We start from the raw sequence: 22,524 nt of genomic DNA on the forward strand, positions 1-22,524 counted from the left end.
GATCATGTTTTCAGGTTACACGGTCTGCCCCAGGACGTGGTGTCTGACCGCGGACCCCAGTTCGCTTCTCGATTCTGGTGTGCGTTCTGCTCCCTGTTAGGTGCCTCGGTGAGTCTCATCAGGCTTTCACCCAGAGACCAACGGACAGACGGAACGCACTAACCAGACGCTGGAGAACACGCTCCGGTGCCTAGCCGCTGCCAACCCCACTTCATGGAGTCGCCAACTCACAGGGGCAGAGTACGCGCACAACACTCTGCGCAACGCCTCCACAGGGCTCTCGCCCTTTGAGGCGCAATTTGGTTACGCTCCGCCACTGTTCCCGGAGCTGGAAAAGGGGGTTGAAGTACCCTCTGCGGACGGCTTTATTCGGCGGTGCCGGGCCACCTGGAAGAAAGTACGGGCTGCGCTTTTACGGGCTACGGCCACCCAAAAGAGGCTGGCTGACAGGCATCGCCGGGCGCCGCCCTCCTGCAGGGTAGGGCAGAGGGTGTGGTTGTCCACTCGCGATCTGCCATTGCGGGTCAAGTCCCGTAAGCTTGCCCCTATGGTCCCGAGGAGCGCTCTTGGGTCTCCTCTAGGGACATTTTGGACCCAGAGCTCATTCTGCAGACGGGGGGCTGAAGGATCATCTGGGGCCGCTCCTTAGTAGGGGGGTCCTGTCAGGGTTGGGAGGTAGTATCGGTTGTGCTTTATTATTTTCACCTGGTCCTCGTTAGTGCCAAGGGAGCCTTACCTCCGGAAGGTATTTAAAGCACATGCTGACTATTGGTCGACGCTTTGGTGTACACTGTTCGCTCTGCCACCAAGCTGGTAAGCACACGGTAGACTCAGTGTTAAATGAGTCAGGTATTGTGCTGGTTCTGGGTTTTGCATTTAAAAGAAAAAAACGGTAAGGAAGGTGTTCTGCTCATTGTGTGTTTACACTGAAAACGCCTTCCTGTAGGTTCTTTTGTTTTTCTCTTTTGTTTTCGGCTCGTGTGAGCCTGTGGGTGAGGGACGTTGTTCCCGGTATGTATTTTGGTTTGTGCGTTTTGCGGAGCTGCGACTCACGGTTGTTTATTTTGTTTACCTAGTCTTTTATACTAGGTTGTACTTTTATTTTGGGATCCCCGTTCCGGGGTTACAGGGCTCGCCCTTTAGCCCTCAGTTTGGTTGCGTTATTCGCCCTGGTTTTGAAGGGTTGCTTTATTTTCCTTAGCTGTTTTTTGGGGCTATTTTCTGTATTTAAACGGAGCTGTCTCCGAGTTGTTTTCCGTTTCCTCTACCTCCCGGGGTTTAGTGGCGGACACATTCGTGTGCCCGCTCACAAGGGATTACCCTTAGTCGCGCCTGGCTCTCCGCCATTCCTCAACATCACACCTGATTGCAAAGGTGTGTTTTTAATCTTAATTTAAACATTGGGACTGTGTCTGACATTAGTGGGGCTCTGAATGAGAAATCTCTACCCCCCGTCAGTTTTTAAATATTTTTGGGACTACCAGGTATCCTGCATGTTCAGAATGGACTGACCTTGTGGGCTCATAAGGTAAAAGCAGGCTAGTTAGGTAAACTGGTGCAAGACCATGCAGAACTCAGAAGCGGGACCTTGAAATCTGTCCTATATGTGATGGGTAGCCCATTAGAGGCTAATAGAGACCAGATCTCCAAAATGTCTCCTCCTCTTGGCATTATTCCTGCCACATTACATAAACAGGCCACCTCCTGGCTGTGTCAGGAAAAAACATCAACAATGGCACTAAACTGTCCTGCTAATTGTCCACCTGTCTGCTTATAAACTTACAACTTCTGTTCCTCTTTGCCAGTGTAGTTTGTTTGTGTTTGGGATGTTGTAATAATTTTTGACACTAACTTTTCATTTCTTTAAATAGTAAATTATTAGGAAGATGACTTTTGATGGCCCCCCCTTTTTTGTCAATAACTACTTAAGTTGCACTGGCCAATAATTGGGTCAGAGTGGGTTTCTTTGTATTCATTCAGTTTTCATTTGCAGTGAAATGTTCCATCTGGTCACCGACTGAACTTTCTTTTTTTTCTTTTATTATTAATCCCTCCACCACCACCCCTTTTCAGAGGACATCATTATTTTTAATTGCCAAGTCCAAATACATTACATTGAGGTGAAGCCACTCCGTATTTACTTTTTCTAAATATTACAACTCACTATAAGCTATTTTACTACGCCTATGTTTTAGTGACCATGACCATGACCAGCCAGAAGTCATGGTGGGTTTGCTGACGCACAGCAGCTTGCATCCTCTCGTCTCTGCTCGTTCACCAGTCGCCGTTCTCAGCTTGGTGGAAGTGTGCCCGTGGTGTTGGGGAGCACGCCAGGCCGGGTGATGGTGGACACCGTGTCCACCAGGGCTTGGCAGGGGTGCCCGTCGAGTTGGCAGTGAAGGTAGAGCTCCTCTGATTGGCCCAGCCGGGCTACTCGGAACTGTTCTTGGTGGAGGAGGGAGTCTTTGGGCCGTGGTCTCCTCACTGGCCCGCCCCTCTTCCGTTGGCTTCTTCTGTGGCTTTGGCCTGCCGTACCTGAGAATCATATGCGTGATTCTTACGAGATAATCAATGTTATTCGCTTCATCCGTGAATTGTCATAATGTTTTGGCCCATTGCCATATGAAGAGGTTACACTTGGATACTTGGAAACTGAGAAAGTTCTACAAGAACCAATGGTTTGCTTACCCTCGAATATATCGCAGGCCTTAAAGACATGTGTCATTCTTAGGAGATAATTCACTTCATCTGTGAATTGTCAATTTTTGGCTCACTGGTGTATATCTCCATTCTATATCTCCATTTATCGCCATTCTCTAAATAATTTTCTCCTCAATGGGCCATTTGTTTCTCTGTCTCATTGCCATTATTCCGGCTGTCAAAAGGAAGGAAGGAATAGATGAGAGGTGTGTGAGCAACTGTCTGGGCTTAAAGCAAGCAGTGAAACTAACATGTACTGTAACATTATGCCACAATTATGCCACTGTCACAAAATGACTAACATTTGACTGATAATTCCTGCTCCAGCTTTAAAGCAATTTAGCAATAGCTACTTCAAATTATATAGCTAAAATAACTATTCAGCTAGTAAGTAAGTTTGCTTTGTGGCAGCTGACATGCCATTATATTGTAAATAAGTATTAATACATCTCCCAAATGAATGCAATGTAAAATCCCTCCAGTAAAACACGCATGCTTACCATTCCTGATTTATATAAATGAATTCAACCAATTGTGTTGCCAACTTCTGATTTCTGTAAAAGTAAGATTTACAGCCTACTCTTGATGCCAATGGAGTTTTGAATGAGGACTGCTTAAAGCAGAAGCAAGAGTACTTGCAGGGGCTTTTTTGTGTGTTAGAATTACATACCAGTCAGTGGGGTGCATCCCCACACTCCAGTGTCTATCAGGCCTGCTGGATCCAGGCGTGGAGCTGCATCTCCTCCAGGGTGGGCTGGTCCTCTTTCTGGAACCACTCAATTGGCAAGTATTCGGGGGGGCACTGATCAAAACACAAAGGAGGGAGTCTTTGGGCGGTGGTCTCCTCACTGGCCCGCCCCTCTTCCGTTGGCTTCTTCTGTGGCTTTGGCCTGCCGTACCTGAGAATCATATGTGTGATTCTTACGAGATAATCAATGTTATTCGCTTCATCCGTGAATTGTCATAATGTTTTGGCTCCTTGCCATATGAAGAGGTTACACTTGGAAACTGAGAAAGCTCTACAAGAACCAATGGTTCGCTTAGCCTCGAATATATCGCAGACCTTAAAATGTGTCATTCTTAGGAGATAATCAACGTTATTCACTTCATCTGTGAATTGTCATAATTTTTTGCCTTACTGGTGTATATCTCCATTCTATATCTCCATTTATCGCCATTCTCTAAATAATTTTCTCCTCAATGGGCCATTTGTTTCTCTGTCTCATTGCCATTATTCCGGCTGTCAAAAGGAAGGAAGGAATAGATGAGAGGTGTGTGAGCATCTGTCTGGACTTAAAGCAAGCAGTGAAACTAACATGTACTGTAATATTATGCCATAATTTTGTAAAATTATTCAACATTTAACTGATAATTCCTGCTACAGCTTTAAAGCAAGTTAGCAAGAGCTACTTCAAATTATATAGCTAAAATAATACCTTTGGCAAGGTAACTATTCAGCTAGTCAAGTAAGTTTGCCATTGCCATTATATTGTGAATAAGTATTAACACATCTCCCAAATGAATGCAATGTAAAATCCCTCCAGTAAAACATGCATGCTTACCATTCCTGATTTATATAAATGAATTCAACCAATTGTGTTGCCAACTTTTGATTTCTGTAAAAATAAGATTTACAGCCTACTCTTGATGCCAATTGAGTTTTGAATGAGGACTGCTTAAAGCAGAAGCAAGCGTACTTGCAGGGCTTTTTTGTGTGTTAGAATTACATACCAGTCAGTGGGGTACATCCCCACACTCCAGTGTCTATCAGGCCTGCTGGATCCAGGCATGGAGCTGCATCTCCTCCAGGGTGGGCTGGTCCTCTTTCTGGAAACACTCAGTTGGCAAGTATTCGGGGGGCCCTGATCAAGACACAACAAAAACCAGGACGGTGTACAGTCTGGCAGGTAAAAATTTAGTCTATCAGGATATGAAGAGGTCACGCTTAGATACTCAGAAAGTTCCGGTGACAAGACGAGGGCCAGGTAGCTGCGTCTTCATCGTCTGGTGTAGTGGTGTTGTGCCAGCCGGGGGTATCGGCGAGGGCGCCCTGTTTGGGCTGCTGGATCGGCCAATTCCCTACCAGGGGCATGCTGGTGTCCGATCTCAGCAAGCCCCTGGTATGGAAGCCTCGGCCCGTTTGTGCCCTCGGGCAAGTCCGGGAAGGCAATGCTCGCTTCCCAGAGAGCCCGACTTTGACAAGGCACAAGTTGTGAATAATACTGAGATTCATCTCTCTTCATACAAAACATTATGACCGGTCACAAATAACTTTGATTATCTCTAACAAAAGGGAACATCAAGGTCTGGGATATTTTAAAACGTAAGTGAACAGTCGTTTCTCGTAATCGCTGTGTTGGATGCAAGAGTAATGGACAGGTGTAAAAGACCTGAGCAACTTTGACAGGGGCAAAATAGTTATGAACAGATGACTGGGTCAGAGCATCTCCAAAACGGCAAGGCTTGTCTGGTGCTCCTGGTCAGCAGTGGCGAGTACCTTCCGACAGTGGTCCGAGGAGGGACAAACCACAAACCAGCAACCTAAGGCTCATCGATGTGCGATGGCAATGAAGGCTATCCCGTCTGGTCTGAGCCGTGAGGAATGTGTCACAACACACTGCATCACACCCTGCTGCGTATGGGGCTGCGTCGCTGCAGACTGGTCAGAGTGCCCATGCTAACCCCTGTCCACCGTCAAAAGCGCCTACAATGGGCACGCGAGCATCGGAACTGGACCTTGGAGCAATGGAAGAAGGCTGCCTGGTCCGATGAGTCCCATTCTCTTTCACCTCATGTATCCACATGGTACGTGTTCACCGTTTACCTGGTGTCATCTCTTCCCCAGGTAACCGGTGAATGCACATCCGACCATCCACATGATGTAATAGAAAATGGGACCAGACCAGGCAACCTTGTTCCATTGCTTCAAGGTCCAGTTCCGATTCTCGCATGCCCATTGTTGGTGCTTTCAAAGGTGGACAGGGGCTAGCATGGGCTAGTCTGTGGCTACACAGCCCCATGCGCAGCAGCTATCCCATCTGGTCCGAACCAAGAGAAGGGTTACTGTGGCATAATTCACAGAATATTTGTGTCACACATTCGTACGTAACCATCATTTTCTAGATTAATACATTTTCTTACTGTTCTTTTACTTTGTCTGTTTCTATAGTCACTTAATACCAGGGGGTTAAGACAAAATATAAAACGAAAGGCTTTATTTCTTTTTACTAAACAGCTTTGAACTGATTTTGTTTTTTTTGCAAGAATCTCATTCTACTACTGAAGATGTGAAGTTCTGGCGATCACAGTGGGGTAATGACATATGGCTTTTACATGGATCTGAGCTCTCTGCCGGGGTTGCTATTTTGAGAAACAATTTTAATGGTGATCTTCTTCATTCAGATTGCCACCCTGCCGGTCATTATGTGTGTCTCATTGCCGGTCGTAATAATACCAATTTTATACTTACCAATGTCTATGGTTACAATTCTAAACCTGACAATGATCACTTACTTGAAAATATGGAGAATAGGATTTTATATTGGCTATCCAAATTTCCAAATGCATTCGTTTTGCTTGGAGGGGATTTTAACGTCACTCTAAGTAATGCTATTGATAGATGGCCAGCAGGACAACCCACTTCGCAAAGAACCACGTTAGAACTTCTAATGGAAAGGTTTGATATGATGGATGTTTGGAGGGTTAAATTTCCAGAGGACAGGTCTTTTACCTGGAGCACTAAAGACGGTTCTAGACGGTCCCGTTTAGATTTATGGTTGGTGCAAAAATCTGTTGATATAAACAATATTGCAATGGATATCTTGTCAACTCCCCTGACAGATCATAGGGCTATTCTCATTGATATTCATTTATTGTCATCTGATGCTGCCACACAACACACTTATTATTGGAAAATGAATAGCTCATTATTACGACATGAAGTAGTGAAGATTAAAATTGGGAAACGTATTTCTCACTACTGGAACAAGGCTCAGCTAGAGAATTCTTACACTAGCAATTGGGAACTTTTAAAGTTTGATATTGGTAAATATATAAGGAGCTATGGAAGCCAACTTGCTAAATCTAAGTGGGCGATGAGTGGAAAACGGCGTTTAACACGCACACAGGTCATTATGAATATATGGTCATGCCGTTCGGTCTCACCAACGCCCCCGCAGTATTTCAGGCGTTCGTTAACGATGTGCTCAGGGAGATGCTGGAGAAATTCGTGTTCGTTTATCTGGACGATATTTGAATTTTCTCCTCCAATATCTCTGAGAACATTTGGCATGTGACACTGGTCCTGACACGTCTTTTCGAGGCTCGCCTGTTTGTCAAGGCGGAAAAATGTGTTTTTCACACGAATTCTGTTTCGTTTATTGTGTCAGCTGGTAAAACCGAGACAGCTGTGAAGAATTGTCCCACCCCGGAATCTATTAAGCAGGTACAGCGATTCTTAGGGTTCGCCAATTTTTATTGTCGGTTCATTCGCAACGTTAGCACTGTGGTCGCGCCCATCACTGCGCTCACCCGAAAGACTGCTCCGGCGCGATTTGTTTGGACTCCCCGTGCGGAGGCGGCGTTCGTCGAGCTAAAGAGAAGGTTCTGTTCAGAGCCTATCTTAATAACTCCGAACCCGTCTCTCCCATTCATTGTGGAGATCGATGCCTCCGAGCTGGGGGTGGGCGCCATTCTCTCGCAACGGTCCCCCCAGGACCAGAAAGTGCATCCCTGTGCGTTCTTTTCTCAGTCACTGTCCCAGGCTGAGAGAAATTATGATGTTGGGGATAGGGAACTGCTGGCTGTCAAACTAGCCTTGGAGGAGTGGCGTCACTGGCTGGAGGGGGCGGAGTATCCGTTCACGGTATGCTCGCACCACAAAAACCTGGAGTATGTCCAAACTGCTAAAACACACAATTCGCGCCAGGCCCGCTGGGCGCAGTTTTTTGCGCGTTTCTCTTTTATTTTGACGTACCGTCCAGGGTCTAACAATACGAAACCCGACGCCCTCTCCCGGGTGTTTGAAAACACCGACAGGGAGCACAATCCTCAACCCATTCTCCCTAGTGATCAGATCGTAGCGCCAGTGATCTGGGAGGTCGAGTCGGCGGTACGGAGAGCATTGCGCCTAGAGCCAGATCCAGGAGGGGGTCCGCCACACTGCCTCTTCCTGCCCGCTGGGGTCCGGTCCCAGGTGCTGCAGTGGGGACATGCCTCACGGCTGGCAGGGCATCCCGGGTTCACCGCACCAGGGATTTTTTGTCCAGGCGGTTCTGGTGGCCCGGGATGGAAAAAGACGTCCGGGAGTTTGTGGCTGCCTGTTTGGTCTGTGCCCGCAGCAAGGGCTCGCACCATCCCCCCTCAGGGCTGTTACGGCCGTTACCTATCCCGAGGCGCCCTTGGAGCCACGTGGCTCTGGATTTTATTACAGGGTTGCCATCATCCGAAGGCAAAATGGTTATTTTAGTCGTGGTAGACCGGTTTTCCAAGGCGGCTCATTTCGTTGCGCTACCGAAATTACCGTTGGCAGCGGAAACCGCGCGGTTGGTGGTCGATCATGTTTTCAGGTTACACGGTCTGCCCCAGGACGTGGTGTCTGACCGCGGACCCCAGTTCGCTTCTCGATTCTGGTGTGCGTTCTGCTCCCTGTTAGGTGCCTCGGTGAGTCTCATCAGGCTTTCACCCAGAGACCAACGGACAGACGGAACGCACTAACCAGACGCTGGAGAACACGCTCCGGTGCCTAGCCGCTGCCAACCCCACTTCATGGAGTCGCCAACTCACAGGGGCAGAGTACGCGCACAACACTCTGCGCAACGCCTCCACAGGGCTCTCGCCCTTTGAGGCGCAATTTGGTTACGCTCCGCCACTGTTCCCGGAGCTGGAAAAGGGGGTTGAAGTACCCTCTGCGGACGGCTTTATTCGGCGGTGCCGGGCCACCTGGAAGAAAGTACGGGCTGCGCTTTTACGGGCTACGGCCACCCAAAAGAGGCTGGCTGACAGGCATCGCCGGGCGCCGCCCTCCTGCAGGGTAGGGCAGAGGGTGTGGTTGTCCACTCGCGATCTGCCATTGCGGGTCAAGTCCCGTAAGCTTGCCCCTATGGTCCCGAGGAGCGCTCTTGGGTCTCCTCTAGGGACATTTTGGACCCAGAGCTCATTCTGCAGACGGGGGGCTGAAGGATCATCTGGGGCCGCTCCTTAGTAGGGGGGTCCTGTCAGGGTTGGGAGGTAGTATCGGTTGTGCTTTATTATTTTCACCTGGTCCTCGTTAGTGCCAAGGGAGCCTTACCTCCGGAAGGTATTTAAAGCACATGCTGACTATTGGTCGACGCTTTGGTGTACACTGTTCGCTCTGCCACCAAGCTGGTAAGCACACGGTAGACTCAGTGTTAAATGAGTCAGGTATTGTGCTGGTTCTGGGTTTTGCATTTAAAAGAAAAAAACGGTAAGGAAGGTGTTCTGCTCATTGTGTGTTTACACTGAAAACGCCTTCCTGTAGGTTCTTTTGTTTTTCTCTTTTGTTTTCGGCTCGTGTGAGCCTGTGGGTGAGGGACGTTGTTCCCGGTATGTATTTTGGTTTGTGCGTTTTGCGGAGCTGCGACTCACGGTTGTTTATTTTGTTTACCTAGTCTTTTATACTAGGTTGTACTTTTATTTTGGGATCCCCGTTCCGGGGTTACAGGGCTCGCCCTTTAGCCCTCAGTTTGGTTGCGTTATTCGCCCTGGTTTTGAAGGGTTGCTTTATTTTCCTTAGCTGTTTTTTGGGGCTATTTTCTGTATTTAAACGGAGCTGTCTCCGAGTTGTTTTCCGTTTCCTCTACCTCCCGGGGTTTAGTGGCGGACACATTCGTGTGCCCGCTCACAAGGGATTACCCTTAGTCGCGCCTGGCTCTCCGCCATTCCTCAACATCACACCTGATTGCAAAGGTGTGTTTTTAATCTTAATTTAAACATTGGGACTGTGTCTGACATTAGTGGGGCTCTGAATGAGAAATCTCTACCCCCCGTCAGTTTTTAAATATTTTTGGGACTACCAGGTATCCTGCATGTTCAGAATGGACTGACCTTGTGGGCTCATAAGGTAAAAGCAGGCTAGTTAGGTAAACTGGTGCAAGACCATGCAGAACTCAGAAGCGGGACCTTGAAATCTGTCCTATATGTGATGGGTAGCCCATTAGAGGCTAATAGAGACCAGATCTCCAAAATGTCTCCTCCTCTTGGCATTATTCCTGCCACATTACATAAACAGGCCACCTCCTGGCTGTGTCAGGAAAAAACATCAACAATGGCACTAAACTGTCCTGCTAATTGTCCACCTGTCTGCTTATAAACTTACAACTTCTGTTCCTCTTTGCCAGTGTAGTTTGTTTGTGTTTGGGATGTTGTAATAATTTTTGACACTAACTTTTCATTTCTTTAAATAGTAAATTATTAGGAAGATGACTTTTGATGGCCCCCCCTTTTTTGTCAATAACTACTTAAGTTGCACTGGCCAATAATTGGGTCAGAGTGGGTTTCTTTGTATTCATTCAGTTTTCATTTGCAGTGAAATGTTCCATCTGGTCACCGACTGAACTTTCTTTTTTTTCTTTTATTATTAATCCCTCCACCACCACCCCTTTTCAGAGGACATCATTATTTTTAATTGCCAAGTCCAAATACATTACATTGAGGTGAAGCCACTCCGTATTTACTTTTTCTAAATATTACAACTCACTATAAGCTATTTTACTACGCCTATGTTTTAGTGACCATGACCATGACCAGCCAGAAGTCATGGTGGGTTTGCTGACGCACAGCAGCTTGCATCCTCTCGTCTCTGCTCGTTCACCAGTCGCCGTTCTCAGCTTGGTGGAAGTGTGCCCGTGGTGTTGGGGAGCACGCCAGGCCGGGTGATGGTGGACACCGTGTCCACCAGGGCTTGGCAGGGGTGCCCGTCGAGTTGGCAGTGAAGGTAGAGCTCCTCTGATTGGCCCAGCCGGGCTACTCGGAACTGTTCTTGGTGGAGGAGGGAGTCTTTGGGCCGTGGTCTCCTCACTGGCCCGCCCCTCTTCCGTTGGCTTCTTCTGTGGCTTTGGCCTGCCGTACCTGAGAATCATATGCGTGATTCTTACGAGATAATCAATGTTATTCGCTTCATCCGTGAATTGTCATAATGTTTTGGCCCATTGCCATATGAAGAGGTTACACTTGGATACTTGGAAACTGAGAAAGTTCTACAAGAACCAATGGTTTGCTTACCCTCGAATATATCGCAGGCCTTAAAGACATGTGTCATTCTTAGGAGATAATTCACTTCATCTGTGAATTGTCAATTTTTGGCTCACTGGTGTATATCTCCATTCTATATCTCCATTTATCGCCATTCTCTAAATAATTTTCTCCTCAATGGGCCATTTGTTTCTCTGTCTCATTGCCATTATTCCGGCTGTCAAAAGGAAGGAAGGAATAGATGAGAGGTGTGTGAGCAACTGTCTGGGCTTAAAGCAAGCAGTGAAACTAACATGTACTGTAACATTATGCCACAATTATGCCACTGTCACAAAATGACTAACATTTGACTGATAATTCCTGCTCCAGCTTTAAAGCAATTTAGCAATAGCTACTTCAAATTATATAGCTAAAATAACTATTCAGCTAGTAAGTAAGTTTGCTTTGTGGCAGCTGACATGCCATTATATTGTAAATAAGTATTAATACATCTCCCAAATGAATGCAATGTAAAATCCCTCCAGTAAAACACGCATGCTTACCATTCCTGATTTATATAAATGAATTCAACCAATTGTGTTGCCAACTTCTGATTTCTGTAAAAGTAAGATTTACAGCCTACTCTTGATGCCAATGGAGTTTTGAATGAGGACTGCTTAAAGCAGAAGCAAGAGTACTTGCAGGGGCTTTTTTGTGTGTTAGAATTACATACCAGTCAGTGGGGTGCATCCCCACACTCCAGTGTCTATCAGGCCTGCTGGATCCAGGCGTGGAGCTGCATCTCCTCCAGGGTGGGCTGGTCCTCTTTCTGGAACCACTCAATTGGCAAGTATTCGGGGGGCACTGATCAAAACACAAAGGAGGGAGTCTTTGGGCGGTGGTCTCCTCACTGGCCCGCCCCTCTTCCGTTGGCTTCTTCTGTGGCTTTGGCCTGCCGTACCTGAGAATCATATGTGTGATTCTTACGAGATAATCAATGTTATTCGCTTCATCCGTGAATTGTCATAATGTTTTGGCTAATTGCCATATGAAGAGGTTACACTTGGATACTTGGAAACTTGGGGTGCAAGTTCTACAAGTAAGAAAGTTCTACAAGAACCAATGGTTCGCTTAGCCTCGAATATATCGCAGACCTTAAAATGTGTCATTCTTAGGAGATAATCAACGTTATTCACTTCATCTGTGAATCGTCATAATTTTTTGCCTTACTGGTGTATATCTCCATTCTATATCTCCATTTATCGCCATTCTCTAAATAATTTTCTCCTCAATGGGCCATTTGTTTCTCTGTCTCATTGCCATTATTCCGGCTGTCAAAAGGAAGGAAGGAATAGATGAGAGGTGTGTGAGCATCTGTCTGGACTTAAAGCAAGCAGTGAAACTAACATGTACTGTAATATTATGCCATAATTTTGTAAAATTATTCAACATTTAACTGATAATTCCTGCTACAGCTTTAAAGCAAGTTAGCAAGAGCTACTTCAAATTATATAGCTAAAATAATACCTTTGGCAAGGTAACTATTCAGCTAGTCAAGTAAGTTTGCCATTGCCATTATATTGTGAATAAGTATTAACACATCTCCCAAATGAATGCAATGTAAAATCCCTCCAGTAAAACATGCATGCTTACCATTCCTGATTTATATAAATGAATTCAACCAATTGTGTTGCCAACTTTTGATTTCCGTAAAAATAAGATTTACAGCCTACTCTTGATGCCAATTGAGTTTTGAATGAGGACTGCTTAAAGCAGAAGCAAGCGTACTTGCAGGGCTTTTTTGTGTGTTAGAATTACATACCAGTCAGTGGGGTACATCCCCACACTCCAGTGTCTATCAGGCCTGCTGGATCCAGGCATGGAGCTGCATCTCCTCCAGGGTGGGCTGGTCCTCTTTCTGGAAACACTCAGTTGGCAAGTATTCGGGGGGCCCTGATCAAGACACAACAAAAACCAGGACGGTGTACAGTCTGGCAGGTAAAAATTTAGTCTATCAGGATATGAAGAGGTCACGCTTAGATACTCAGAAAGTTCCGGTGACAAGACGAGGGCCAGGTAGCTGCGTCTTCATCGTCTGGTGTAGTGGTGTTGTGCCAGCCGGGGGTATCGGCGAGGGCGCCCTGTTTGGGCTGCTGGATCGGCCAATTCCCTACCAGGGGCATGCTGGTGTCCGATCTCAGCAAGCCCCTGGTATGGAAGCCTCGGCCCGTTTGTGCCCTCGGGCAAGTCCGGGAAGGCAATGCTCGCTTCCCAGAGAGCCCGACTTTGACAAGGCACAAGTTGTGAATAATATTGAGATTCATCTCTCTTCATACAAAACATTATGACCGGTCACAAATAACTTTGATTATCTCTAACAAAAGGGAACATCAAGGTCTGGGATATTTTAAAACGTAAGTGAACAGTCGTTTCTCGTAATCGCTGTGTTGGATGCAAGAGTAATGGACAGGTGTAAAAGACCTGAGCAACTTTGACAGGGGCAAAATAGTTATGAACAGATGACTGGGTCAGAGCATCTCCAAAACGGCAAGGCTTGTCTGGTGCTCCTGGTCAGCAGTGGCGAGTACCTTCCGACAGTGGTCCGAGGAGGGACAAACCACAAACCAGCAACCTAAGGCTCATCGATGTGCGATGGCAATGAAGGCTATCCCGTCTGGTCTGAGCCGTGAGGAATGTGTCACAACACACTGCATCACACCCTGCTGCGTATGGGGCTGCGTTGCTGCAGACTGGTCAGAGTGCCCATGCTAACCCCTGTCCACCGTCAAAAGCGCCTACAATGGGCACGCGAGCATCGGAACTGGACCTTGGAGCAATGGAAGAAGGCTGCCTGGTCCGATGAGTCCCATTCTCTTTCACCTCATGTATCCACATGGTACGTGTTCACCGTTTACCTGGTGTCATCTCTTCCCCAGGTAACCGGTGAATGCACATCCGACCATCCACATGATGTAATAGAAAATGGGACTCATCAGACCAGGCAACCTTGTTCCATTGCTTCAAGGTCCAGTTCCGATTCTCGCATGCCCATTGTTGGTGCTTTCAAAGGTGGACAGGGGCTAGCATGGGCTAGTCTGTGGCTACACAGCCCCATGCGCAGCAGCTATCCCATCTGGTCCGAACCAAGAGAAGGGTTACTGTGGCATAATTCACAGAATATTTGTGTCATACATTCGTACGTAACCATCATTAAAATTCTGCCATAGTAGCCCTTCTGTCGGTTTGGACCAGAAGGGATAGCCTTCGTTGCCCTTGCACATTGATGAGCCAAGGACGACCAACCGGTCTGTGGTTTGTCTCTCCTCTGACCACTGTCGGTAGGTACTTGCCACTGCTGACTGGGAGCACCGCAAAGCCTTGCCATTTTGGAGATGCCCCGACCCAGTTGTCTGGCTATAATGATTTGGCCCTTGTCAAAGTCTCTCGGGTCTTTATGTCTGCCCATTTCTCACGCATCCAACCCAGTGACTACAAGAAACAACTGTTCACTCTAATATATCGCAGACCTTCTCACAAGATAATCAATGTTACTCGCCAATTCCCTACCAGGGGCATGCTGGTGTCCGATCTCAGCACGCCCCTGGTATGGAAGCCTCGGCCCGTCTATGCCCTCGGGCGAGTCCGGGAAGGCAATGCTCGCTTCCCGGAGAGCCCGACTTTGACAAGGCACAAGTTGTGAATAATATTGAGATTCATCTCTCTTCATACAAAACATTATGACCGGTCACAAATAACTTTGATTATCTCTAACAAAAGGGAACATCAAGGTCTGGGATATTTTAAAAGGTAAGTGAACAGTCGTTTCTCGTAATCGCTGTGTTGGATGCAAGAGAAATGGACAGGTGTAAAAGACCTGAGCAACTTTGACAGGGGCAAAATAGTTATGAGGAGATGACTGGGTCAGAGCATCTCCAAAACGGCAAGGCTTGTCTGGTGCTTCTGGTCAACAGTGGTGAGTACCTTCCGACAGTGGTCCGAGGAGGGACAAACCACAAACCAGCAACCTAAGGCTCATCGATGTGCGATGGCAATGAAGGCTATCCCGTCTGGTCTGAGCCGTGAGGAATGTGTCACAACACACTGCATCACACCCTGCTGCGTATGGGGCTGCGTCGCTGCAGACTGGTCAGAGTGCCCATGCTAACCCCTGTCCACCGTCAAAAGCGCCTACAATGGGCACGCGAGCATCGGAACTGGACCTTGGAGCAATGGAAGAAGGCTGCCTGGTCCGATGAGTCCCATTCTCTTTCACCTCATGTATCCACATGGTACGTGTTCACCGTTTACCTGGTGTCATCTCTTCCCCAGGTAACCGGTGAATGCACATCCGACCATCCACATGATATAATAGAAAATGGGACTCATCAGACCAGACAACCTTCTTCCATTGCTTCAAGGTCCAGTTCCGATTCTCGCATGCCCATTGTTGGTGCTTTCAAAGGTGGACAGGGGCTAGCATGGGCTGGTCTGTAGCTACAAAGCCCCATGTGCAGCAGCTATCCCATCTGGTCCGAACCAAAAGAAGGGTTACTGTGGCATAATTCACAGAATATTTGTGTCGCACATTCGTACGACACATCATTAAAATTCTGCCATAGTAGCCCTTCTGTCGGTTTGGACCAGAAGGGATAGCCTTCGTTGCCCTTGCACATTGATGAGCCTTGGACGACCAACCGGTCTGTGGTTTGTCTCTCCTCTGACCACTGTCGGTAGGTACTTGCCACTGCTGACTGGGAGCACCGCAAAGCCTTGCCATTTTGGAGATGCCCCGACCCAGTTGTCTGGCTATAATGATTTGGCCCTTGTCAAAGTCTCTCGGGTCTTTATGTCTGCCCATTTCTCACGCATCCAACCCAGTGACTACGAGAACCAACGGTTCACTCTAATATATCGCAGACCTTCTCACAAGATAATCAATGTTACTCGCCAATTCCCTACCAGGGGCATGCTGGTGTCCGATCTCAGCACGACCCTGGTATGGAAGCCTCGGCCCGTTTGTGCCCTCGGGCGAGTCCGGGAAGGCAATGCTCGCTTCCCAGAGAGCCCGACTTTGACAAGGCACAAGTTGTGAATAATATTGAGATTCATCTCTCTTCATACAAAACATTATGACCGGTCACAAATAACTTTGATTATCTCTAACAAAAGGGAACATCAAGGTCTGGGATATTTTAAAAGGTAAGTGAACAGTCGTTTCTCGTAATCGCTGTGTTGGATGCAAGAGAAATGGACAGGTGTAAAAGACCTGAGCAACTTTGACAGGGGCAAAATACTTACGAGCAGATGACTGGGTCAGAGCATCTCCAAAACGGCAAGGCTTGTCTGGTGCTCCTGGTCAGCAGTGGTGAGTACCTTCCGACAGTGGTCCGAGGAGGGACAAACCACAAACCAGCAACCTAAGGCTCATCGATGTGCGATGGCAATGAAGGCTATCCCGTCTGGTCTGAGCCATGAGGAATGTGTCACAACACACTGCATCACACCCTGCTGCGTATGGGGCTGCGTCGCTGCAGACTGGTCAGAGTGCCCATGCTAACCCCTGTCCACCGTCAAAAGCGCCTACAATGGGCACGCGAGCATCGGAACTGGAACTTGGAGCAATGGAAGAAGGCTGCCTGGTCCGATGAGTCCCATTCTCTTTCACCTCATGTATCCACATGGTACGTGTTCACCGTTTACCTGGTGTCATCTCTTCCCCAGGTAACCGGTGAATGCACATCCGACCATCCACATGATGTAATAGAAAATGGGACTCATCAGACCAGACAACCTTCTTCCATTGCTTCAAGGTCCAGTTCCGATTCTCGCATGCCCATTGTTGGTGCTTTCAAAGGTGGACAGGGGCTAGCATGGGCTGGTCTGTAGCTACACAGCCCCATGTGCAGCAGCTATCCCATCTGGTCCGAACCAAAAGAAGGGTTACTGTGGCATAATTCACAGAATATTTGTGTCGCACATTCGTACGACACATCATTAAAATTCTGCCATAGTAGCCCTTCTGTCGGTTTGGACCAGAAGGGATAGCCTTCGTTGCCCTTGCACATTGATGAGCCTTGGACGACCAACCGGTCTGTGGTTTGTCTCTCCTCTGACCACTGTCGGTAGGTACTTGCCACTGCTGACTGGGAGCACCGCAAAGCCTTGCCATTTTGGAGATGCCCCGACCCAGTTGTCTGGCTATAATGATTTGGCCCTTGTCAAAGTCTCTCGGGTCTTTATGTCTGCCCATTTCTCACGCATCCAACCCAGTGACTACGAGAACCAACGGTTCACTCTAATATATCGCAGACCTTCTCACAAGATAATCAATGTTACTCGGCAATTCCCTACCAGGGGCATGCTGGTGTCCGATCTCAGCACGCCCCTGGTATGGAAGCCTCGGCCCGTTTGTGCCCTCGGGCGAGTCCGGGAAGGCAATGCTCGCTTCCCAGAGAGCCCGACTTTGACAAGGCACAAGTTGTGAATAATATTGAGATTCATCTCTCTTCATACAAAACATTATGACCGGTCACAAATAACTTTGATTATCTCTAACAAAAGGGAACATCAAGGTCTGGGATATTTTAAAAGGTAAGTGAACAGTCGTTTCTCGTAATCGCTGTGTTGGATGCAAGAGAAATGGACAGGTGTAAAAGACCTGAGCAACTTTGACAGGGGCAAAATAGTTATGAGGAGATGACTGGGTCAGAGCATCTCCAAAACGGCAAGGCTTGTCTGGTGCTTCTGGTCAGCAGTGGTGAGTACCTTCCGACAGTGGTCCGAGGAGGGACAAACCACAAACCAGCAACCTAAGGCTCATCGATGTGCGATGGCAATGAAGGCTATCCCGTCTAGTCTGAGCCGTGAGGAATGTGTCACAACACACTGCATCACACCCTGCTGCGTATGGGGCTGCGTCGCTGCAGACTGGTCAGAGTGCCCATGCTAACCCCTGTCCTCCGTCAAAAGCGCCTACAATGGGCACGCGAGCATCGGAACTGGAACTTGGAGCAATGGAAGAAGGCTGCCTGGTCCGATGAGTCCCATTCTCTTTCACCTCATGTATCCACATGGTACGTGTTCACCGTTTACCTGGTGTCATCTCTTCCCCAGGTAACCGGTGAATGCACATCCGACCATCCACATGATGTAATAGAAAATGGGACTCATCAGACCAGACAACCTTCTTCCATTGCTTCAAGGTCCAGTTCCGATTCTCGCATGCCCATTGTTGGTGCTTTCAAAGGTGGACAGGGGCTAGCATGGGCTGGTCTGTAGCTACACAGCCCCATGCGCAGCAGCTATCCCATCTGGTCCAAACCAAAAGAAGGGTTACTGTGGCATAATTCACAGAATATTTGTGTCGCACATTCGTACGTAACCATCATTAAAATTCTGCCATAGTAGCCCTTCTGTCGGTTTGGACCAGAAGGGATAGCCTTCGTTGCCCTTGCACATTGATGAGCCTTGGACGACCAACTGGTCTGTGGTTTGTCTCTCCTCTGACCACTGTCGGTAGGTACTTGCCACTGCTGACTGGGAGCACCGCAAAGCCTTGCCATTTTGGAGATGCCCCGACCCAGTTGTCTGGCTATAATGATTTGGCCCTTGTCAAAGTCTCTCGGGTCTTTATGTCTGCCCATTTCTCACGCATCCAACCCAGTGACTACGAGAACCAACGGTTCACTCTAATATATCGCAGACCTTCTCACAAGATAATCAATGTTACTCGCCAATTCCCTACCAGGGGCATGCTGGTGTCCGATCTCAGCACGCCCCTGGTATGGAAGCCTCGGCCCGTTTGTGCCTTCGGGCGAGTCCGGGAAGGCAATGCTCGCTTCCCAGAGAGCCCGACTTTGACAAGGCACAAGTTGTGAATAACATTGAGATTCATCTCTCTTCATACAAAACATTATGACCGGTCACAAATAACTTTGATTATCTCTAACAAAAGGGAACATCAAGGTCTGGGATATTTTAAAAGGTAAGTGAACAGTCGTTTCTCGTAATCGCTGTGTTGGATGCAAGAGAAATGGACAGGTGTAAAAGACCTGAGCAACTTTGACAGGGGCAAAATACTTACGAGCAGATGACTGGGTCAGAGCATCTCCAAAACGGCAAGGCTTGTCTGGTGCTCCTGGTCAGCAGTGGTGAGTACCTTCCGACAGTGGTCCGAGGAGGGACAAACCACAAACCAGCAACCTAAGGCTCATCGATGTGCGATGGCAATGAAGGCTATCCCGTCTGGTCTGAGCCGTGAGGAATGTGTCACAACACACTGCATCACACCCTGCTGCGTATGGGGCTGCGTCGCTGCAGACCGGTCAGAGTGCCCATGCTAACCCCTGTCCACCGTCAAAAGCGCCTACAATGGGCACGCGAGCATCGGAACTGGAACTTGGAGCAATGGAAGAAGGCTGCCTGGTCCGATGAGTCCCATTCTCTTTCACCTCATGTATCCACATGGTACGTGTTCACCGTTTACCTGGTGTCATCTCTTCCCCAGGTAACCGGTGAATGCACATCCGACCATCCACATGATGTAATAGAAAATGGGACTCATCAGACCAGACAACCTTCTTCCATTGCTTCAAGGTCCAGTTCCGATTCTCACATGCCCATTGTTGGTGCTTTCAAAGGTGGACAGGGGCTAGCATGGGCTGGTCTGTAGCTACACAGCCCCATGCGCAGCAGCTATCCCATCTGGTCCGAACCAAAAGAAGGGTTACTGTGGCATAATTCACAGAATATTTGTGTCACACATTCGTACGTAACCATCATTAAAATTCTGCCATAGTAGCCCTTCTGTCGGTTTGGACCAGAAGGGATAGCCTTCGTTGCCCTTGCACATTGATGAGCCTTGGACGACCAACCGGTCTGTGGTTTGTCTCTCCTCTGACCACTGTCGGTAGGTACTTGCCACTGCTGACTGGGAGCACCGCAAAGCCTTGCCATTTTGGAGATGCCCCGACCCAGTTGTCTGGCTATAATGATTTGGCCCTTGTCAAAGTCTCTCGGGTCTTTATGTCTGCCCATTTCTCACGCATCCAACCCAGTGACTACGAGAACCAACGGTTCACTCTAATATATCGCAGACCTTCTCACAAGATAATCAATGTTACTCGCCAATTCCCTACCAGGGGCATGCTGGTGTCCGATCTCAGCACGCCCCTGGTATGGAAGCCTCGGCCCGTTTGTGCCTTCGGGCGAGTCCGGGAAGGCAATGCTCGCTTCCCAGAGAGCCCGACTTTGACAAGGCACAAGTTGTGAATAACATTGAGATTCATCTCTCTTCATACAAAACATTATGACCGGTCACAAATAACTTTGATTATCTCTAACAAAAGGGAACATCAAGGTCTGGGATATTTTAAAAGGTAAGTGAACAGTCGTTTCTCGTAATCGCTGTGTTGGATGCAAGAGAAATGGACAGGTGTAAAAGACCTGAGCAACTTTGACAGGGGCAAAATACTTACGAGCAGATGACTGGGTCAGAGCATCTCCAAAACGGCAAGGCTTGTCTGGTGCTCCTGGTCAGCAGTGGTGAGTACCTTCCGACAGTGGTCCGAGGAGGGACAAACCACAAACCAGCAACCTAAGGCTCATCGATGTGCGATGGCAATGAAGGCTATCCCGTCTGGTCTGAGCCGTGAGGAATGTGTCACAACACACTGCATCACACCCTGCTGCGTATGGGGCTGCGTCGCTGCAGACCGGTCAGAGTGCCCATGCTAACCCCTGTCCACCGTCAAAAGCGCCTACAATGGGCACGCGAGCATCGGAACTGGAACTTGGAGCAATGGAAGAAGGCTGCCTGGTCCGATGAGTCCCATTCTCTTTCACCTCATGTATCCACATGGTACGTGTTCACCGTTTACCTGGTGTCATCTCTTCCCCAGGTAACCGGTGAATGCACATCCGACCATCCACATGATGTAATAGAAAATGGGACTCATCAGACCAGACAACCTTCTTCCATTGCTTCAAGGTCCAGTTCCGATTCTCACATGCCCATTGTTGGTGCTTTCAAAGGTGGACAGGGGCTAGCATGGGCTGGTCTGTAGCTACACAGCCCCATGCGCAGCAGCTATCCCATCTGGTCCGAACCAAAAGAAGGGTTACTGTGGCATAATTCACAGAATATTTGTGTCACACATTCGTACGTAACCATCATTAAAATTCTGCCATAGTAGCCCTTCTGTCGGTTTGGACCAGAAGGGATAGCCTTCGTTGCCCTTGCACATTGATGAGCCTTGGACGACCAACCGGTCTGTGGTTTGTCTCTCCTCTGACCACTGTCGGTAGGTACTTGCCACTGCTGACTGGGAGCACCGCAAAGCCTTGCCATTTTGGAGATGCCCCGACCCAGTTGTCTGGCTATAATGATTTGGCCCGTGTCAAAGTCTCTCAGGTCTTTATGTCTGCCCATTTCTCACGCATCCAACACAGTGACTACGAGAACCAACGGTTCACTCTAATATATCGCAGATCTTCTCACAAGATAATCAATGTTATTCACCTCATCTGTGAATTGTCATGTTTTAGCTCATTAATCTCCATTCTATATCTACATTTATCTCCATTCTATCTACATTTTATATCTATACTTATCTCCATTCTCAAAATAATTTTCTCCTCAATGGGTCATTCGTTTCTCGGTGTCATTGCCATTATTCCGGCTGTCAAAAGGAAGGAATAGATGAAAGGTGTGTGAGCATCTATCTGGGCTAAAAGCAAGCAGTGAAACTAACATGTACTGTAACATTATGCCACAATTATGCCACTGTCACAAAATGACTAACATCTGACTGATAATTCCTGCTCCAAGCTTTAAAGCAAGTCAGCAATAGCGACTTAAAATTACATAGCTACCATAATACCTTTGGCAAGGTAGCTATTCAGCTCGTAAAATAAGTTTGCTTTGTGGCCAACTAACATGCCATTTTATTGTAAATAAGTACTCCCAAAGAATGCAATGTAGTATGCCTCCAGTAAAACAGGCATGCTTGCCATTCCTGATTTATATAAATAAATTCAACCAATTGCCTACTCTTGATGCCAATGGAGTTTTGAATGAGGACTGCTTAAAGCAGAAGCAAGCGTACTTGTCGAGTCTTTTTGGGTATTAGAAGTGTTTCAGGATCCAGGGGTGGAGTTGCAGCTGCTCCAGGGTGGGTCGGTCTCTTGCCTGGGGCCTCAGGCAACAGCAAATGAAGTCCTTGATTTCTATTAGGGAAACGCAGATAAAGTATGACTGGACAGAGGAAACAGAGGGTGTGTTGAAATGCAGCTCCTTCCTGACCTCCTGGCTCCTCACCTGGTGACAGCCCGGCACTGATCTCCACATGTCGCATTCCCTTGCTGGTGTAAGAAGTGAAGGGATCGCCGCCGCAAACGAGGTTATACAGGGTCACGCCCACTGACCACACAGTCCCAGGGCCTGCAAGGAACTTCTCTTTCTGGAACCACTCAATTGGCAAGTATTGGGGGGTCCCTGATAAACAGACACAACAAAAATCAGGACGGCGTACAGTTTGCTAGGTAAAAAATGAGTCCTGTCAGGATATAAAGAGGTAACACTTGGATAGTTAGCTAAGATGGCTGCTAAGATGCTTGCGCTTCCTACAACCTTCC

At 47.8% G+C, this 22,524-nt stretch overlaps 3 long non-coding RNA genes across 3 annotated transcripts; all 3 read right to left on the bottom strand.

Moving 5' to 3' along the window:
• Positions 1-2,017: 2,017 nt before the first annotated feature.
• On the bottom strand, positions 2,018-3,834 carry LOC133109723 (uncharacterized). Its single transcript, XR_009704782.1, has 3 exons — positions 3,371-3,834; positions 2,689-2,875; positions 2,018-2,535 (listed from the first exon to the last, which is right to left on the bottom strand). It is a non-coding gene; the product is annotated as an uncharacterized LOC133109723 (long non-coding RNA).
• A 6,436-nt stretch (positions 3,835-10,270) lies between these two features.
• Positions 10,271-11,775, bottom strand: LOC133110269 (uncharacterized). The gene is made up of 3 exons (XR_009704839.1): positions 11,624-11,775; positions 10,942-11,128; positions 10,271-10,788 (listed from the first exon to the last, which is right to left on the bottom strand). It is a non-coding gene; the product is annotated as an uncharacterized LOC133110269 (long non-coding RNA).
• A 1,006-nt stretch (positions 11,776-12,781) lies between these two features.
• LOC133110289 (uncharacterized) lies at positions 12,782-22,339 on the bottom strand. The gene is made up of 3 exons (XR_009704840.1): positions 22,208-22,339; positions 21,996-22,116; positions 12,782-12,843 (listed from the first exon to the last, which is right to left on the bottom strand). It is a non-coding gene; the product is annotated as an uncharacterized LOC133110289 (long non-coding RNA).
• Between the last annotated feature and the right edge of the window lie 185 nt (positions 22,340-22,524).

This window comes from Conger conger, chromosome 14 (genome assembly GCF_963514075.1).
Source record: "Conger conger chromosome 14, fConCon1.1, whole genome shotgun sequence".
Classification (NCBI taxonomy): Eukaryota; Metazoa; Chordata; class Actinopteri; order Anguilliformes; family Congridae; genus Conger; species Conger conger.